The 18,600-nt window shown below is 36.3% G+C and overlaps 1 protein-coding gene across 2 annotated transcripts in view; it reads left to right on the top strand.

Annotated features, from left to right (window-relative positions):
- The window catches only part of LOC131438456 (5-hydroxytryptamine receptor 1-like), a 212,820-nt gene that overhangs the window by 161,690 nt on the left and 32,530 nt on the right, over positions 1 to 18,600 (top strand). The gene's annotated exons all lie outside the window — the stretch shown is intronic.

Raw genomic sequence — 18,600 nt, 5'->3', positions numbered from 1 at the left:
TAAATCTTACTTTACTATGAGGCGCCTTTTCAAAACTTTACACTCTGGGAGAGCGATTAGTTTTTGAACGTGAATATTTCGTGTTGTTTCTAACGTATCATCTTGATTCTCATACATGGCATCGGAAATATGAATAACAATTTATGGTGAAATTTTCGATTGTATGACATAACCATAAATAATAAAAAATAATGATTTTAGAATCAAAAGTATTAAAGAGGAAAACTTATGACGCTTGTTTACCTTTCTCGTACCCGCGACGACGGTTTTGAAGTATATAATCCACACAGTTCGAAAAAATATTGTGAATTTTCATCCCATAAGATGCACATAAATGGAGCGTCATATATCACATAAACTTATATTCAAGAACATGTAAAATTGTGTGATTTGAAAATTACCTGACTTGAAATCGAGTGAAATAAATAACAAAAGATCGATGCAACAGCACGACTTGAACCGAGAAACATTAGATCACAAAGCACGCCGTTAGTTAATCGACTGAATTCATACTCGGAATCAGTAAAATTCTGTGCGAATGAAATATTACGTCACTTGAGAAGTTAAGTAGTTATAACACATGGATCAATAAGTCCCGAGACTAAAGCAGAGATGGCGTAGACCTGTGGAAGCCGTTACACCGGAAAATGTGAGTGAAGTGACAAAAATTATAATGAAAGATATTGAAGTGAAGCTCCGTGAGGTTGCTGAGATGACACAGATATCATATGGAAGTGCATTTACTATCCTTCATGAAAAATTGAGCAAGTAAAAGGTTTTTTCCAAGTGGGTGCCGCGATTGCTTTCGTTGGAACAAAAACAGCAACGAGTCGATGATTCAGAAAGCAGTTTATCGCTATTTACTCGCAACAAAAAAGATTTCTTGCGTCGTTACGTGACCATGGACGAAACATGGATACATCACTACACTTCAGAGTCGAAGCGACAGTCATCTGAGTGGCGCACAGCTGGCGAAAGCCGTCCGAAGCGTCCGAAAACGCAGCAGTCAGCTGGCAAAGTCATGGCGTCAGTTTTTTGGGATACGCATGGCGTGATTTTCATTGACTACCTCGAAAAAGGTAAATCGATCAACAGTGATTATTATATTGACTTACTGGTGCGTTTGAAGGAGGAAATCGCAAATAAACGACCGCACATGCAGAGAAAAAAAATCCTTTTTCATCAAGACAATGCACCCTGCCACAAGTCGATGAAAACAATGGCGAAATTGAACGAATTATGCTTTCATCTGCTTCCCCACCCCCCATACTCGCCATATTTAGCCCCCAATGACTACTCACTCTTTGCTGATCTTAAAAAATGCTCCAGGGAAAAAGATTTGGCTCAAATGAGGAGATCATCACTGAAACTGAAGCTTATTTTGAAGCGAAAGATAAATTTTTTTATAAACATGGTATTGAAAAATTGGAAAAACGTTGGAACCATTGTATCACCCTAAAAGTTGATTATGTTGACGAATAAAAAAAAATTTTGCAAAAAAAATGTTGTTTCCATTGTTAGTCTCGGGACTTATTGATCCATGTGTTAAATTGTATCGTTTGTAGAATTATATTACCTGTAAAATTACCAATATTTTTCTGTGCAGTTTCGGAATCGAGCATTCAATTGGGATGGGAAGCGTTACGCTAAGTTAAAGAAGCTAGAAAGCGTTGCATAAGATAATTTTCTAAAACTGAGGGATACAAATCATATGAGATATTTTGTGGATATTTTGAATGTAAAAAAACCGTTATAAGTTAGAATGTTAAAAACCGTTATAACCGTTAGATTCTTGCGGTAAACGATTTACGACGCGTTACTTTGAAGACACTTCGTAGTTATAGGAGCTACGAAGGATTACATGCTTTACTTTTTTGTTAGTTATAAACGTTGCGAAGCTTTATTTGTGTTACTTTTTTGTAAGTTACAGGCGTTACAAAGCGTTACATGCGTTACTTTTTGTAGGTTGTAGACGCGAAGAGTTACATGCGTTATTTTTTGGAAGTTATAAGCGTTACAAAGCGTTACATGAGTTACTTTTCAGTAACTTATAGGCGCTACGATGCGTTACATGCGTTACTTTTTTATAGGTTGTAGACCTTACGAAGCGTTACATGTGTTATTTTTTTAAAATTATAGGCGTTATGAGGCGTTACATAAGTTACTTTTCAGTAAGTTATAGGCGTTACGACGCGTTATATGCATTACTTTTCTGTAAGTTATATACGTTACCAAACGTTACATGCGTTGCTTTTTTGTGAGTTTAGCCGTTACGAAGCGTTACATGCGTTACTTTTTAGTAATTTATAGGCGTTACATGCGTTACTTTTTCGTGATTTATAAGCGTTACGAAGCGTTACATGCGTTACTTTTTTGTAAGTTATAGGCGTTACGAAACGTTACATGCATTGCTTTTTATTAGTTGTGAAGTTACGAAGCGTTTCATACGTTACTTTTTAGTGAGTTATAGGCGTTACGGAGGGTTACGAAACGTTGCTTTTTCGTATGTTTTAGGTGTAAAGATTCGTTACATACTTTACTTTTATGTGAATCATATGGGTTACGAAGCCTTACAAGCGTTACTTTTCAGTAAGTTATAGGTGTTACGGAGCATTACGAAGCGTTAATTTTGTGTAAGCTATAGGTACTACGAAGTGTTACATGCATTACTTTTTTGTAAGCAACAGGCGTTACGAAGCGTTACTTTTTATGAGTTACAGACGCTACGTAGCGTTACAAGCGTTACTCGTTTGTAACTTACATGCGTTACGATCTTTTGTATTGGGTGTACACCTTTGCTTCCGCCGTTTTTTTTCAAACTTACAAGCTTTGTTGCGAAAAAGTGCTTCCAGATGTATTATTCAAAGTATTGTCCGTCGCTAGCGACAACTTTCTTCCATCTTTCCTGCAATTTTCGGATCTCGGCTCGAAAAAAGGAGTCCTTTTTTGACGCTATCCATGAAGCAATTCATTTTTCCAACTCTTCGAAGGATTGAAAATGTTGATCTGCCAGGCCGTGTGCCATCGAACGGAATAGGTGGAAGTCAGAAGGGGCGACATCTGGGGAATACGGCGGATGTGGCAAGACTTCCCATTTCAGCGTTTCCAGGTACTTTTTGACCACTTTTGCGACGTGAGGCCGAGCATTGTCGTGTTGGAGGATGAATTTGTCATGTCGCTCTTGATATTGTGGTCGCTTTTCTTTTAACGCGCGACTAAGGCGCATCAGTTGCGTTCGGTAGCGATCTCCTGTGATTGTTTCACCTGGTTTTAAGAGCTCGTAGTTCATCTTTGATGGTTTTTTCTCTTCTACCACCATGTTCGTCTTCAACATCGAAATCACCATTTTTATAACGTTGAAACCACTCCCAACACGTTCTTTTACTCAGAGCAGCATCACCGTAGGTTTCTGAGAGCATTCGATGCGCTTCAGTTGCATTTTTTTCGAATTGTAACAGAAAAGTAAAACTTCCCGCAAATGGCGAGAATTGGGCACATAAACAGACATTTTCGAACGTGAACAAAACGAAAACAAGAGCAACTGTCGCTGAAACGGCGATGACAATTCGTTAGGCACTGTACTCACTCACTTTAAAGGCATTATCATCTATGTATTTTGACCACCCTCAGCCGGTACAGCCACCTATCGAAAAACGGCGGAAGCAAAGTTGTACACCTGATAAGTTTTGTGTGCTTGAAAACGTTATATGTGTTACTTTTTGGAAATCATAGTTTTCAAAAAGCGTTACAAGAGTTTCGGCATCTCAATATTGAAGAGTCACAGAGTTGCAAAATCTACTGGAGTTTTTGTTCTTGATATGAGAGTATTCAGAAAAGTGAAATGGTAATTCACATGATTCAACGGTTTGAATATTTTAAGTGTTACCGACAGCCACGTACCCAGAGAGGGCGAGGGGCTCCTCCCGAAATCAGTAACAGAAACAAAAAAAAAAGAGTTGTGGAACTGTTGATCCTGTTAATTTATCACTGAGAAATTTATGTGAGCTTCGTTTTGGAATTTCAGACAACTACTTCGAATCTGAATCCAAAACCAGTATAGGGAAAGTGAATTCTTATGATCAATTATTTTTTTGTGAGCAGTAGATATTTGAAATGGGCGTTCGAACAAAAAAGTTTAGGAACCACTGTTCTAAATTATACATTTTAGTACTGACAGATCGTTGCATCTGGTACCGATTTTGGAAAAACAAAAGCCTGACAACTTTGGCGACGTGGCCAAAAAACTATTTATTTTTATTCTCCACACAGAAACATAACAACATAATTCACTTGTGGAACCTTACACGACTTTTCCCTTGTAATATTAGTATCATAAAACTGTTTAAAAAAAACTACACACTTCGAAGAAACCCTGTGATTTTACATTTTCTTAGATGCACATAAATGGAGCATCGCATTTCACGCAAATTTATGTGGAAAAATATTTAATATTGTGTCTAGGATTCCCTGACATGAAATTCATTGAAATAAAAAAAATGAATACTGATAGCAACCGCCGCGACTTGAACCGAGAATCAGTGGATCGCAAAGTACACCTGTAAATCGAATGATCCACAGAAGCACACATCAGCTTGGTTGGTAAAAGGTGCATTTAAATTCATACAGCCACACCTGCTAGCAAGTTATAGTCGAAATCAGTATAATTCAAGCTAATCTAACATTAAGTCATTGGAAGTGAAACTTTCCGTCCGTTTGACAAATTAGGTCTTGTATAAGGGATTAAGTCATATGTAATATGACAATTTTTTTGGTGTGCAATATTTACTTAACCCAAACGTTCCAATCATCATTCTGAGGTAAAAAAGCTATTCTCAACTGATCCCATATTTATTTTGTGTAGAGTCAGGGTTAATGGCGTGAAATGTATCATTTGATTTAATTTGTTCAAGAGAAAAGGCAAACGATTCTCCGACACATAACGAAGGACCTGCATAACAATGCTGTATGTATGCACATATCTCCACTGCTGGGTTAAGTAAATACTTAATACGATAAATGTCAATCCTTTTATGTGGTTCACGAAGAGATTAGTACTCATCACGATGGTAGCAAAAAACTATGGTGATCACATTTTTCCATGTGTAATTGTCATCCATTTTCGGAAGAACTATAAGATATGATAAGGAAAAACGTCCAGTTACATTTACTGAGTACAAATTTTTATTGAATTTTTCTTATGTCGGAAGTACTTGAATGAAAACTTCACACCAGAAAACAACACGTAGTAGTTCTGCAATACAATCCCGAGTCTGAGTGGCGTACTAAATTTTGTGAGGTAATTACAAACACAACAACAACAACAAAAAAGACTTAGATGCTCACCAGTACATTCTACATCGTGATTCCTCGTCATAGGATATGATACAGCCAGACTATGCAACTTTCGTATCTGATAATGATCCCAATGATGATGGTCAAGTCACAACCTGAATTGTTGAACCACAGTCAAACAGAAGGGACAAGTTTCATCCTCTGGTGTCGTCCGTTCGAAGTACCGACTAGAGCAAAATTGTAACCGAGAAGCCCTTTCCCGACTGCTGAAGCTACACTGGTTCCCTCAACCCTGCAGGGCGTATCGGATGAACAGTGTTTCAGCTCTAGTTTTCAACTTGCTAACATTTCTCATGAGCTGATGGAAACAGTTGCTTATTTTTTTGTTGCCTTCTTTATTCCAGCCACTCTGCACATGGCTCAAACTTCTATCCTCTCTCACCCGGTGTACATTTATCACAGTTTTACGTTTGGATTGTATTTCCGCTGCATTTCCCACTTCTGAATCGGCCATGCGAGGACTACTGAGCCGGCCGGGATGCAGTGCAACTTTTAGACCCTGGCACGAATAGATTTGCGGAGAGCAAAACCACAAATCTAACAACCAATGGATGATCTAAACGAAACACACCAGCAACTAATAGACTTCGGATAAATTGAATAAAATACTATTTTTTTTAAATCCTACTGAGCCCATGCATCAATGCACAAACCAATTCTCATCCGGTTTTTACTAGTTGAATTATAAGATTTAGTTCCGCCAGTCTTTCAAAACTGAAACTCTACACCGCAAACATATTTTCAACCTCTGAAACTCTGCGGTGCAGTCGAATGTTTATTACGGTATTTTTCTCGGACATCCGCTAGATGGTTTTCTCCTCCGTATTAATGCAAACGCAGCATTGCATAGGTGCGGATTGTGGAAATGGTTTCGCCTTCGCTCGGTGCCACTGTGCCGAAATGCTTGTGAAAGGACTTTTTTCTCGCTGTTTGTTTTGACTGTTTTTTTTTCATTATTGGTTTAGTATGTCGGATTTCCACATGGAGTTGATACTCTTTTTTTTCTCAACCGTAAATACTCGCACCATCTGGAGGCTATTCACCAAAGCTTCACACGTTGTGATTACGTATCAGACTAATTCTAGCGTATAACAGGTTTCAACAGAGCGGAAAACGGAGATTTTATTATAAGTTTCAGTCTGAATCATTTATGTTCCGCGTTGGAAACATATTTCATACTGCCAAAAGGCATGCATTTAACACGGTGATGCACTCGACAGAGTTTGAAATTTATTTTCAATTTAGGAGCGAAGCAGAAAACAGAGGAAATGTTAAGGTTGATGAAAAAAATACAATAACCGTTTGTTTATCTGTGTTTTTAAACGTACACAGTAAAAAAAATATGAATTTTACTTTTAATTCGGTATTTGGGCGAATTTCGTCTCCCATATCGATTTTGCCGAGATGTTCTGTTCGATTTTTCTAAATATAGATTGAAATGGAAAATCCAATTTACTTTTGTGTCTTTTTCGAATCAGTCTGATAGTTGGAGCGACACAAATAAGAAACAAGATAGTTTACTAACTGAACCGCAAATGGTAGAAATCCATTTTTCATGCCAAAAACACAAATTATTCGCATTAAGGATCAAGAGTACATGATTCACCAGTTCGGTTTCACATCTCATCCAAGTTAGTCGATAAACCAAAACCGCTTACGTTCGGGACGGAAGAAACCAAGTACAGTATTGTGTAGTGAACAATAGAACGATCTCGAAATGAGTGAACCAAACGAACAAAAGCTACCGCCGATACGAAAGAATACAATTATTGTTGATTTCAGACAATGTTGCAAATATTCTTCGTGTAACTAATTCATTCACGCATCCACGCTGTGATTATACTGCCTTCGAATATACCAGTCTCGAACAACGTTGAACTATTCACTGCTCGAAAGAGAGAAGGGTGCAAAAGGAATAAGCAATAATCGTAGAGAACCCGAATATACTAATACATTCTTCGCTGCTGGCATACATCGTGCATGTTCGTTTTATACATTCGTTTGTTATTCGTTCATTTATTTTATTCTTCGAGTTGGATCGAATAGCGTCACGGCGAAGATCGTTGGTTTCTATTCTTCGCGAAGCATTCTCCATCTAATAAATTCATCATATCTCGTTGGGTAGCAGCAATGGGAGAATGCTGGAATATGGTTCATCACATACACATAAGACTATGGTTACAAGTGCGGGGGAAACATCTTAATTTGTATGTTTCAAAGACAGCACGAACGATCATCATGAATTAGGTTTGGCGATGATCGCTGTATGAATATTCGTTCGATATTCGCGTTAAGTCATTCGGGGGTATGTCCAATGCGAATAACAACTGCAAGGAATAGATACTCGTGCGAGTAACGAAGCAGCGTCGGCTTCGTTCGCGCCCGAATATATGGACAAGTCCGAATACCAGAACGATTATCGAACAAAGGCGAAGGGAAGCGAGCGATGATCATTGACATTCGTTGATTGACATTTTTGATATTCGAGCAACATTGATTTCAGACAGTGCAAAATTCGACCTTCGATACGAGAACTTGAAGGTTTGCTTAAGGAGCAAATGCATCTTGACATTAAACGTGTGCATTTACTTCAATGCAATAAGACCATTAATGTTGTTTACATCCAGTTTTATAAAGAGTTGGATGCAATTCAATTCGCTAAAGACAATAATAATGTGCACTATGTGGAGCATGAAAATATCAAGTACAACATTCCAGTATATATGGAAGATAGTGCTATAGAAGTGCGTGTGCATGATCTTCCCTCAAGCGTCATCGATCCTTATATTCGCGCAACTATGTCCCAATACGGAGAGATTCTCTCTATTGAGAAAGAAAAGTGAAAGTATTCTAAATGGCGTACGTATGTTACGCATGCACTTGAGGAGGCCTATACCTTCTTATGTGACGTTCGGTCAGGATACAAGAATCCCGTGCAAATCACTTGTTACCTATGACAATCAGATGGCCACATGTCAATATTGCCAAAAAGCTGTTCACTACGGTAAGCCATGTGATAAACCGGACAAGGAGACAACTATACTAAAGGACAGCTGCAGTTAACAGCTTACCATCCAACCAACCAGCAACTGCAAACAATGTACAACAAGGCACATCTACTGCAACTAGCAACGAAATCACAGCAATACTACGGCAATGGATGACGAGACGAACCACGAACAAACTGCCCCTCAATCCTCGCAGGAGGAAAATGGATGCTCCTCTCCCCCTAGAAAAAGAATGACAACGAGATCCAATACAAAAAAAAAAATTATATAAAAACTCAGCTAAATCGGCTTGTACGCAAATAGGCCTGAATAAAATATTTTTAAAATAATAAAAAAATGAGTACATGAAATTTCCGAAATCGAAAACAAATTCGACGTTTCATGCAATCTTAAGATTTATTTCATCAAAAAAAATTTTTCGATTTCGGAAATCTGTACTCCCCCACCACGTTTTGTCGGTTACCATCATATCTCTGGATCCAAAGGTCACAGTCATTTGATAATCGAACTTGATCAATGGTCTGATAATAGCTTTCAAACGAGCCTAAGTTTTTTAAAATCGGTTCAGCCATCTCTGAGAAAATTGAGCGGTGAAAAAACAACACGTTTTGTCGGTTACGTTATTTATACCATCATATCTCTGGAACTAAAAATCACAGCCATCTGATCTTCGAACTTGATCAATGGTCCGACAGTAGCTTTCAAACGAGCCCAAGTTTGTTAAAATCGGTTCAGTCAGCTCTGAGAAAATTGAGCGGTAAAACTATCTTCGAAAACTGCATACACACACAGACATTTTCCGATCTCATCGAACTGAGTCGAATAGTATATAACACTATGGGTCTCCGAGGCTCCGTTCAAAAGTCGGTTTCTTCAGCAATTCTAATACCTTTCTATAGAGAAAGGCAAAAATTACCGAACAATCAGTTAGATTCAATTGGTGTACAGTTTACGGTAGTTGTTTGACAGTTCAGCAATTACCGAACGATCGGTAATCAATTCAATTACCGTAATGATTACCGAACGTTCAGCTGTTGAAAATTCGGTAAAAAGTTACCGAATTCTGCGAAATTTTCTAAGTGTGTATGTCATAGATCTATGTATTCATACATGCAGTGCAACCAGTTTATCAAATTGGCTTGCACGATTGAGCTTCAAACATTTTTTTTAACAATAATTTATTCTCAAATGAATGTTAAGCCTGACTTTGTGGATGAAATATCAGTTTTGATCAATTTTTCACCATCGTTTGATAGAAAATTGCATACATTTTATAAATGTAGATTTTAATTCCCTAATAAAAAGTTAACAACAATGCTTCAATGCATTCGTATTAAATTGCGCTACACAAAATAAACAAAACTAAACATTCTTGTTACAAAAGCAGTTTTCCGGAAAATTAGTTAGTTTTACGACAACATTTCATATCCATTGCCTTTCGCGTGTTGAATTGAAGGTTCCTATTTTGCGGGATTACTTATAGAAAGTACGTAAATCTTTATATCGCAAAAATTTTTGCAAGAGGAAATCCATATAAGAATGTGTTTGTTGCTAATCAAATGTGTTAGAGAAAATAAGCTGAAACTGAAATAATTTTACTCGAGCAGTTTTAAGGACAACGAATAGTTTTAGACTAAGATTTTCGCTTTTCTTGAATTGCAATTTTAAGCTGAATGAACTGATTGGTTTATTTTTCAACCATATGAAAGATTTATTGATTAAACTCAGGAAAAGAATCGCCGGAGTTTGTTTTTACGCACACATTGTTGACATTACTCATACGCTTGCAAAGGGTCTTGCTCCTTAATGCGATGCTTAAATTTGACTTCTTTGACAGAAGACAAAAGTTACATGGTAGGAAGTTAAAATCGATTCTCGCGAGTTCAATATAATGAAATTCCGAACTAGATCGACAACACGAGATTATACTGATTGGTCAGGCATCCAAATCTTTTTCTTCAAAGCTCTTTTTGCCGGTTGAATAGGTCTAATGACTCGGCAATTCATAATAAATTTCCGAGTAAACAGTAAAATTTTTGCCGGCAATTTCGATACAGGGATTGTTCGACAATTTTGGACAATAAAGGTAAATGCCAGTTACAAAAAACTTGGAATAAATAATGTCAGAGACATACCCGCGAGATTGACGTAGGACTGCATTCGAGATGTGTGTTGATATTAATTGATTTGATACCGTTTGACCGTCTAATATTTTGTAGTCCGTTTGAATTTCAGGAAAAAGCGGCAGTTAAAGACAGTTTTCTAAATAAGTTCTTTGCGTTACTTTAGGGGTCCTGAAAATGGACCGTTAGTGGCTTTGGAGTCATGGAAAGGACTCTTTTGTTACGGATGATTAAGTTTGTATTCCACGAAGAAGGGCGTCAGTCAAAGTCATTTGAAAGATTGAACCTTGACCTAGAAGAAATCATTACATAAATATAATCGTAAACCAAGTCGTATAATCGCTTATATATACCAATATTTCATACATCTCAATATTTGAATAAAAAAAAAATCAAAATGCTGTAAGGGCATTTCTGGCATTCAGAAGGGCCAAACTGTGAAATTCTCTACTATATTAAACACCGTTTGGAACATTTCTCCCGAGCGCGATACTGTCGAATGCTAGCTTCATTTGCGCTCGTTTGGTGCGAATTTCGCATAGCGAAAAGTGCACATAGCTAATCAAAATATACTAAATTTGCATTAAGGAAATCGTTAGATAACATTTATAGCCATTAGAACGGCTTGTATAATGTTCCCCATCGTTGTCCACTTTTCGTTTTCTTTTTCTCCAATGCAAACGTCTAGGAGTTGGATGATGCAATCGCTCCTCCAATAGCAGATATGCTCACAGAAGAATTAGTTGTTGTTTTTCTGCGTTTAGGCTTGAGAAACGAAACCTGATATTTGACATGGACTGAAGCACCTGTTGAATAATGTAGGGTGTAGGTCCCGGGTTGGCGGTTCAATGCATAGCGCGCTGGTCTTACAAACCAGTTTTCGTATGTTAGAGCCCCGACCTATAAGGATTCGTAGTGTCAGTAGAATCGTAGCACCAGCCATGCAATGGTTCTGTACAGTCCGAATCGGCTGCGAAGTTTGCTTTAGTTCCATTATCTTGGGGTAGACAGAGGATTATTATAGACTGAAGCTAGCAAACGTGCAACAGGGTCTATTCATTGATTCGGTTGATTTTGATGTTTATTGTTTAGCGCTATTTTTTCACTATTTAAATAATGTTTACGTAATAAACGTGGTATTAACAACAATCTTACACCATTCGTTTCGTGAAAAAAAATAGAGAAAATACTCAAACAGGGAAAAAGATATTAGGAAATCAAATCTGTACTAATTTCATTACACTTTCATTTAGTGAAATTTTAAAAATGCAACAAGGACGTAGCATAGTAAACGAAAGATATGAACGCGAGCACACTTCGGAAGCATGTTTGGTTATGTTGATGCAGATTCGGTTAGACCGTTGGCGTCGGTTGTTAACTGTTGACGAAACCGAAACTTGGATCCATTGTTATACACCAGAGAACAGAAAGATTATCCGGCAATAGACTAAAGTCAGAATGAGTGCTTTGAATCGGCTTCGGCTTCAAAGTTCTCTGGAATTGTCATGGTAAATTTTTCACGGATTACATCGAAAAAGGAGAAATAGCATCGAAAAACAATATAACAATATAACAATAATAATAATAATAATAATAATAATAATAATAATAATAATAATAATAATAATAATAATAATAATAATAATAATAATAATAATAATAATAATAATAATAATAATAATAATAATAATAATAATAATAATAATAATAATAATAATAATAATAATAATAATAATAATAATAATAATAATAATAATAATAATAATAATAATAATAATTTTTTTTCGGTTTTTTAACGATATCAAACTAACTGGAGATTATAAGAGGAGAAAGAATATGAAATCATAGAGCCATAGTACTCAAGGAAGAGCAAGGATGTGAATAATAATAATAATAATAATAGTTCGTATGGCCATCAACTTCTTAAGCTATTTATGAATGATTTTGCAGTGAATTATGGTTGGATTCCGATCAAATTCAAAGTATTATATTAACCTGATTTCAATACAAGTTTAACTAAATGTGAGCTCTGTTTTTATAAATTTTTGGCCGTTCCCGGAACCGCTATATTTGAATTAAATTTATTCGATGAATAATCAACAAAATTTGTAATCATCGGAAATAGACTAATAGAAAGCGCAATTTTTCCTTCGCACTGATAACTTCAACGAGAGCTTTTCTTTTTTACATATATACATCACTGTTGTATAAAGTGCTAGAGCAGAGCTATCCAATCCTCTGAGGTGTACACGCCGGTTAGCACTCTGATGTATGGTTTGCGTAGAAGAAGCGTGGGGCACGTAAAATCAGCAAAAATAACAATTTATCGTTGAATTTTCATTTTTACTTGCAAGATATTCATAGCAAGGCCATATCAACTCTCTATAAATTGAAGTTCACAGAAGTGTTCGCTCACCATCACGCGCCAGTGATCACTTGGGTGTATTTAGGCGAGAGCACATGAGAGCGATTCAGGCGAAGATAATGTGGTTTTCTCTCGCATCAGCTTCTTTCAACACAAGCACAAGTTTGTCTAATGGACACTGAGCAGAAGAGCGCTTTTCCTTGTTGTGTGCTGCTCACCGAATGCATCCGCAGTGTAGGAATGAAACTTACGCACTGGTGTATTACTCTAGTGAAATGTCATCACTGGTTATAAGCATCAACTACTCATAAATTATCATACCGATCTCAAAACTCTTGCTGAAAGTGTCATCTCTACATGAGCAGTGCCTCTGCCTTTCATTTCAACGTAAACGAGTCAATTGAAGAATCCAAACAGCGTGTTCACCACAAGATAGCGTGATGTTGATTCTTTTGACACATCCCGTATTCAGTAGTATCTATCACCCGTAACAAGCACCACGATTAGAGTCTTCCAACATTTGTCTCGAGAAAGTATAATCAACAGAATTCTGATGAAAATCATTGCTTTTCGTATGAGACGAACGGCGCATAAAATAAATCCGCAGAAGGTGATGCGCACAGCAACCTTCTCTAGGGCATTAATTAATCTCACAGAGTGCGAATTGGTTCAGTACTAAAATATGGCCATTGCGCAAGAAAAAGTCTAGCAATTCTGGAAGCTTATAACAAATAGAGTTATGATTGTTTCTCTCCGTTTTGGCCTTCATTAGTGCAGGAGTATTTGCATAGCAGTCGAACATGAAGTTCCACTCAGACGTAAAGTTCAACTCTAAACGAGTAACACTTTATAATTGCATTGTTGCGCAATGGATTTTTGACATTTCAGGCGAGAAAATTGTTGAACCATCTAGCGTCATTATTTTTTGTTGACTTATCTAGAAAACAAAGATGTACTCCTTCGTCAAAAAACTGATTTTTTGTTCTAAGGCCCGGGCTTTTCGATACAGTCGCCATTTTATTACTTACATCAACATTGTTTTTACTTGTTTTCAAGAACGTTTTATATTTTTACGAATGGAAAACGATGAATGATATGGATGAGAAAATGAATTCACATGATTTAATTTTGCTGATACTTTTTAGCTGTTTCATAACGCATTCATGGATTTCATTCTCTCGCAGCAAATTTCTTTCTAATCCATGAAGTGGTGTGATTGGAGCTTTTCCCTTGCGATTCAAAGAATCTTTAGAGCGTTTTTTTAATTTTTAACGCAAATTTAAATATACTGATATGATGACGTTTCTCCTAAAAGTTATCATTTTTGAGATACTACAGTGAATGAAAAGTCCCGGGCCTCTTAAAGAAAAGACGTTAATAGTTTCGAGCCTTGTATATTTTTGTTGTGAATATGCCCCCAGATGGCTCAATGCCAAATTTCATGACAATCTATCCCCTAGTGTTTGAATAACAGCTGATCGTGTCAGACGAGTTCTAGTTTTCATCATGCTCTGAAAAAAGATGCACCAGCGCATTCATGCATAAAAGCAACGGTTGGCGGTATAGTCCACCATACCCCGTATTCTCCAGATCTGGCCCCCATCGACTATCATCTATTCCTAAACCTGAAAAGGTTTCTTCAGGAAAAGAAATTTTTGTCGAATGCTGAGGTCATGGCAGAAACGGAAGCCTATTTTGAAGGCCTTGGCAATTTTTTTCTAAGAGATGGTATTTCAAGATGGGTCAAGTTGATCACTCTAGATGGAGAATCTACTGAAGAATAAAAAACGTTTCACGGTAAAAAATCGTCTTTTTCTTTGTTAGGCCCGGGACTTCTCATTCCATGTCGTATTGGAAGTACTAAACGGAGCTGCCTTCATCATGATGAATTTATTTTTTTCAGAAATGGAATAGCATCTACCAAATTGATCATGCATTAACGCCTCAAGAATGAACAAAGTTTTACCTTTATCCTGCCACATCCTTTCGGATCGTTTCCAAAGTGTTCACTTCTTCTAAATACAATCTATTTCGATTGCTTTCACTGGAGCATAACACGATGTCACATCTTATTTGTAAGCCAAAAGGGCTTTGGCAAAAACCTCTTGTCAAAGAAGCCACCTGGGCACCCGAAACATTTGCACTTCCATAAAACTATAACATAACTTAAAAAGAAATCGGGTTTTGTGGATATACATGATATCTTCATGACAAAGTTCTCGGTAGTTTGGACGAAACGTTTTGCTTCTATTCAGCTAGTTTTAAGAGTTATAGTGAATATTTTTATTTGAGTGTCATAACTAAAGTAGTTCTGGGTTCAATTCTAAATTCCAACAATCGTTTCAATTAAATTAGTTACATAATTGATCACAAAAAGAGCATAATTTTCTCCATCATTAACGTAATTAACTGAAAAGATAATCAGTGAAAAATATGCCAAAAATCCACGAGATAAAATCAGATTAGACCACGGTATTTTTCCCCCTCCCGTACAATCACTGGCACGATCTGCTCCCATTAACAATCGATCCATCCATCCTGCTTCATCAACACAATTTATAGCCAATGGACCGATTGCCGATGCTCAGAAGTAGCTTCAATCGCATCATTGCTTCTATCGTCGAAATCATTTTTTATCTGTCCCCCGCTGCCGCCGCCGTCGTCACCAGACGGTCTCCTCCTTTAATCTCCTGGAAAAGAATCCAAATTTACGCTTCACTTCACTGATTCGATGAACTTATCTCTTGGCGGTAATCTTAATTTGATATAGATTTCAGTGTATTTGCCATAATTCGGTTAGCTCCCGAGAAGATGCCGAAAGAAGATAAGTCACGGAATTTTGGGAAAATAAGCATATTTTAGGAAGTTCATGGAAACGGTGCAGCATGTTAAAAATATATTAAATTTATCGCATACATTATGCGTTTAGAAATAGCATATATAAAACATTTTTCAATTGTAAAATTGATAATTGAAATATTCGTTTATTTATCGAGACAAATGATTTCCATTTCAATTCCATTGGATCGAGTGTATTAAAACCGTAGAATGAAAAAAAAATAAAGGAATCAAATTGAAATGATTCCTTTCGAGCTTTACTCCTCGCTAGACGAAAATCAGATGTTTTTCCACACTCCCACACATGGATGCCGCCGAAACTCGAAAGTTGATCCCAGTAAATTTCAACCAGACGACGTTCCAGTTCAGTTGAGATGAATAATAAAAATTGGAAATTCAATTGATTTCGTTTGAAAATGGATGACGGAGACGGCAAAACTCGAAACCGAAACGTGTATGGGTATCGTCAATCCAAAAGACGCCTGAAAGAATCGCCTGAGCGAAGGAATTCGATTGTCCTCGAACAAAAGGAATACACACATGGTCGGTCGTACAGTGATGGTATATTTATTTTCGCTCGGAAATTTAATTCAATGTGCAGACCTTTGATCTTGCTGCATATGTTGGTCACAGATTATGTTGAAGCCAATTCGATTAGGTTGGATTATTTAGGAATTCAGTTTTTTTGCATTTTCAATTGCTGATATTGACAATAGTAACGTAGTAATGTTTTGGATCCTTCATTCAAACAAAGAAGATTGAAATTAGTCAAAAAATTCAATAAACTATCAAAAGTTTACATGGTATTCTACATTCGATGAAACGTGAGATCGAATTTCGAACTGCTTATGCAATTGAAATCGGTGCCGCTTTATGGTATGTGACGAAAAATTATGGACTCATATTGCGACCATGTTCCCTTCAATGCACACTTTACGTTTTTTTTGCATCGCCATTTCGAACGAAGCTTCCAAAGAAAATTGAACCGGGATACAACTATCTATAAGGGGAATAAAAGATTTTTCTTTTTGAATGTTAAAGTTTGAAAATCGGCTAAGCCATTTCTGAAAAATCTAGTTTTGTTTCTTTTATAAAATTTTTTTTATTCAGGCTCATTGGCGTACAAGCTTTACTTGGCCTAGTGAGCCATAATTTTGGTAGGTAATCAGATCTTTTAATTGAATGTGATTATCAACCTGCAACAACGGAGCTTCCATTTCTATCCAGAGAGGATTGAGGGGCACTTTGTTCGCAGCTCGTTTTATCATCCATTACTTCAAAGTCGGTGTTATTGTTGTCAACCCGATCAGATGGTAATAACTGAATTATAACAACTGGAGTAATTTATTTAAAAAAAATTGTAACAAATTTCGAAATATTTTTGTCTGGTAAGCTGTTAAAATACCAAAACTCATAACAAAAAAGACTCTAGTAGTATCAAAATCGTAACAGATCTTGAAAAGTTTGTATCATAATTATTTTTAAATTTGATATAAATACAGAAGTTCGAAAGTAGAAATTTATAGCAATAGTTTTTATAAATTAGATAGAATAACGAATAGTCCTGAATAATGTCATTTTTATGATTGATATTGTTAATTTATATATAAATTAGAAATAGGTTTTAGAAAACTATATCACAGCCAATTTTTAGCATTGTTCCATTCCAACCATAAATTGTACAATGATTTTTTTTATTAAATGAATAGTTTGTTTATTGATCCGGTCTCTTCTTTTAGGTTTTTGATAGTTATTTATATCTCGATATAAAGCAACGGAAGAACTCATTTTGTCAATTATTGAATATTACTATGACTCTTGAAAATGAAAATAAAACATTATAACTGATTTTGTAATTATATTGTTATCATAATTTTTAACTTTCAACTGTTTTCATTTGTTAATTATCTCAAAATAACACAAATTGTTATACATACTGTTGATATACTTGTGTGATGATTTTGTTATGTGCATCTGATCGGGAATAGTATTGTCGTGGGTGATTTTCGTTTATTGATTTTTTTGAATCAACAGACATAATTTAGTCCAAATGCGTAATGCTAAGTATATTTAATCTATGAATCAAATTTATGCTGAATAGCGTTTCATTGGGATTAATCTAAATAGTGCAGTGCAACCAATTTACTGGAATTAAAACAACCCTTGGTCTCTACATTCACTAGCACCCTACTTGCATCGAAAATATTGCAGTTATTATTTCTCAGTTGCGAACTTATTCCGTAGAGATATTTTTTATTGATGAAAATATAATAATTAAATCTTGCACGAATCACTTCGATGTCGAACTGAAGTGTAGCGGAAATTTAACATCGAAGTATCATCGGAGACTTTTCTCACTTTAGATTATCTCTTTTGCGGTGTTTCTTTGGGTGAAAATTCGTCATCGCGGACACAAAAATCACTTGTGAACTGTTTTGTGGATGCTTGTTTCATGCATCAACATATCGGAAGTGATTTTTTCAGTCACTGAGTTTTTTAAGAAAATCTCTTGAATTTCCGAATACTGTTCAGAGACATTAAAGAATGTCCCAGAAAATATGGACGCAACCAGAAACTTCTGCCATTTCGCAATGGTTCAGAATCTGTCAATTTTTATGGCTGCGGCCTGTTGTTTACACTCTTCTCTAACCACTTGTGCAGTTGTTTATTCGTTTTCATTAGTTTGTTTCGAAATGCGAGGACTTTCAGCAGAACAACTTCGAAAAATTACTCGATTACAAATCCTTGCCGGGACCACAATATTATACAGTGCGAGAAGGGCAAGTGTTAAACCAGTCCGAGACATCGATTGAAGTCGAAAAATTATGGTCTGGCAAGCAATTTGTAGCTGCGGCAAGATTTCGAAACCCTTCATCACCACTGTTTCAATGGACATTCAGGAACTGGAACTGAA

This window comes from Malaya genurostris, chromosome 1 (assembly GCF_030247185.1).
Source record: "Malaya genurostris strain Urasoe2022 chromosome 1, Malgen_1.1, whole genome shotgun sequence".
NCBI lineage: Eukaryota > Metazoa > Arthropoda > Insecta > Diptera > Culicidae > Malaya > Malaya genurostris.
Note: the sequence above shows the minus strand (reverse complement) of the source record. Positions and strands in the feature narration are given on the sequence as shown.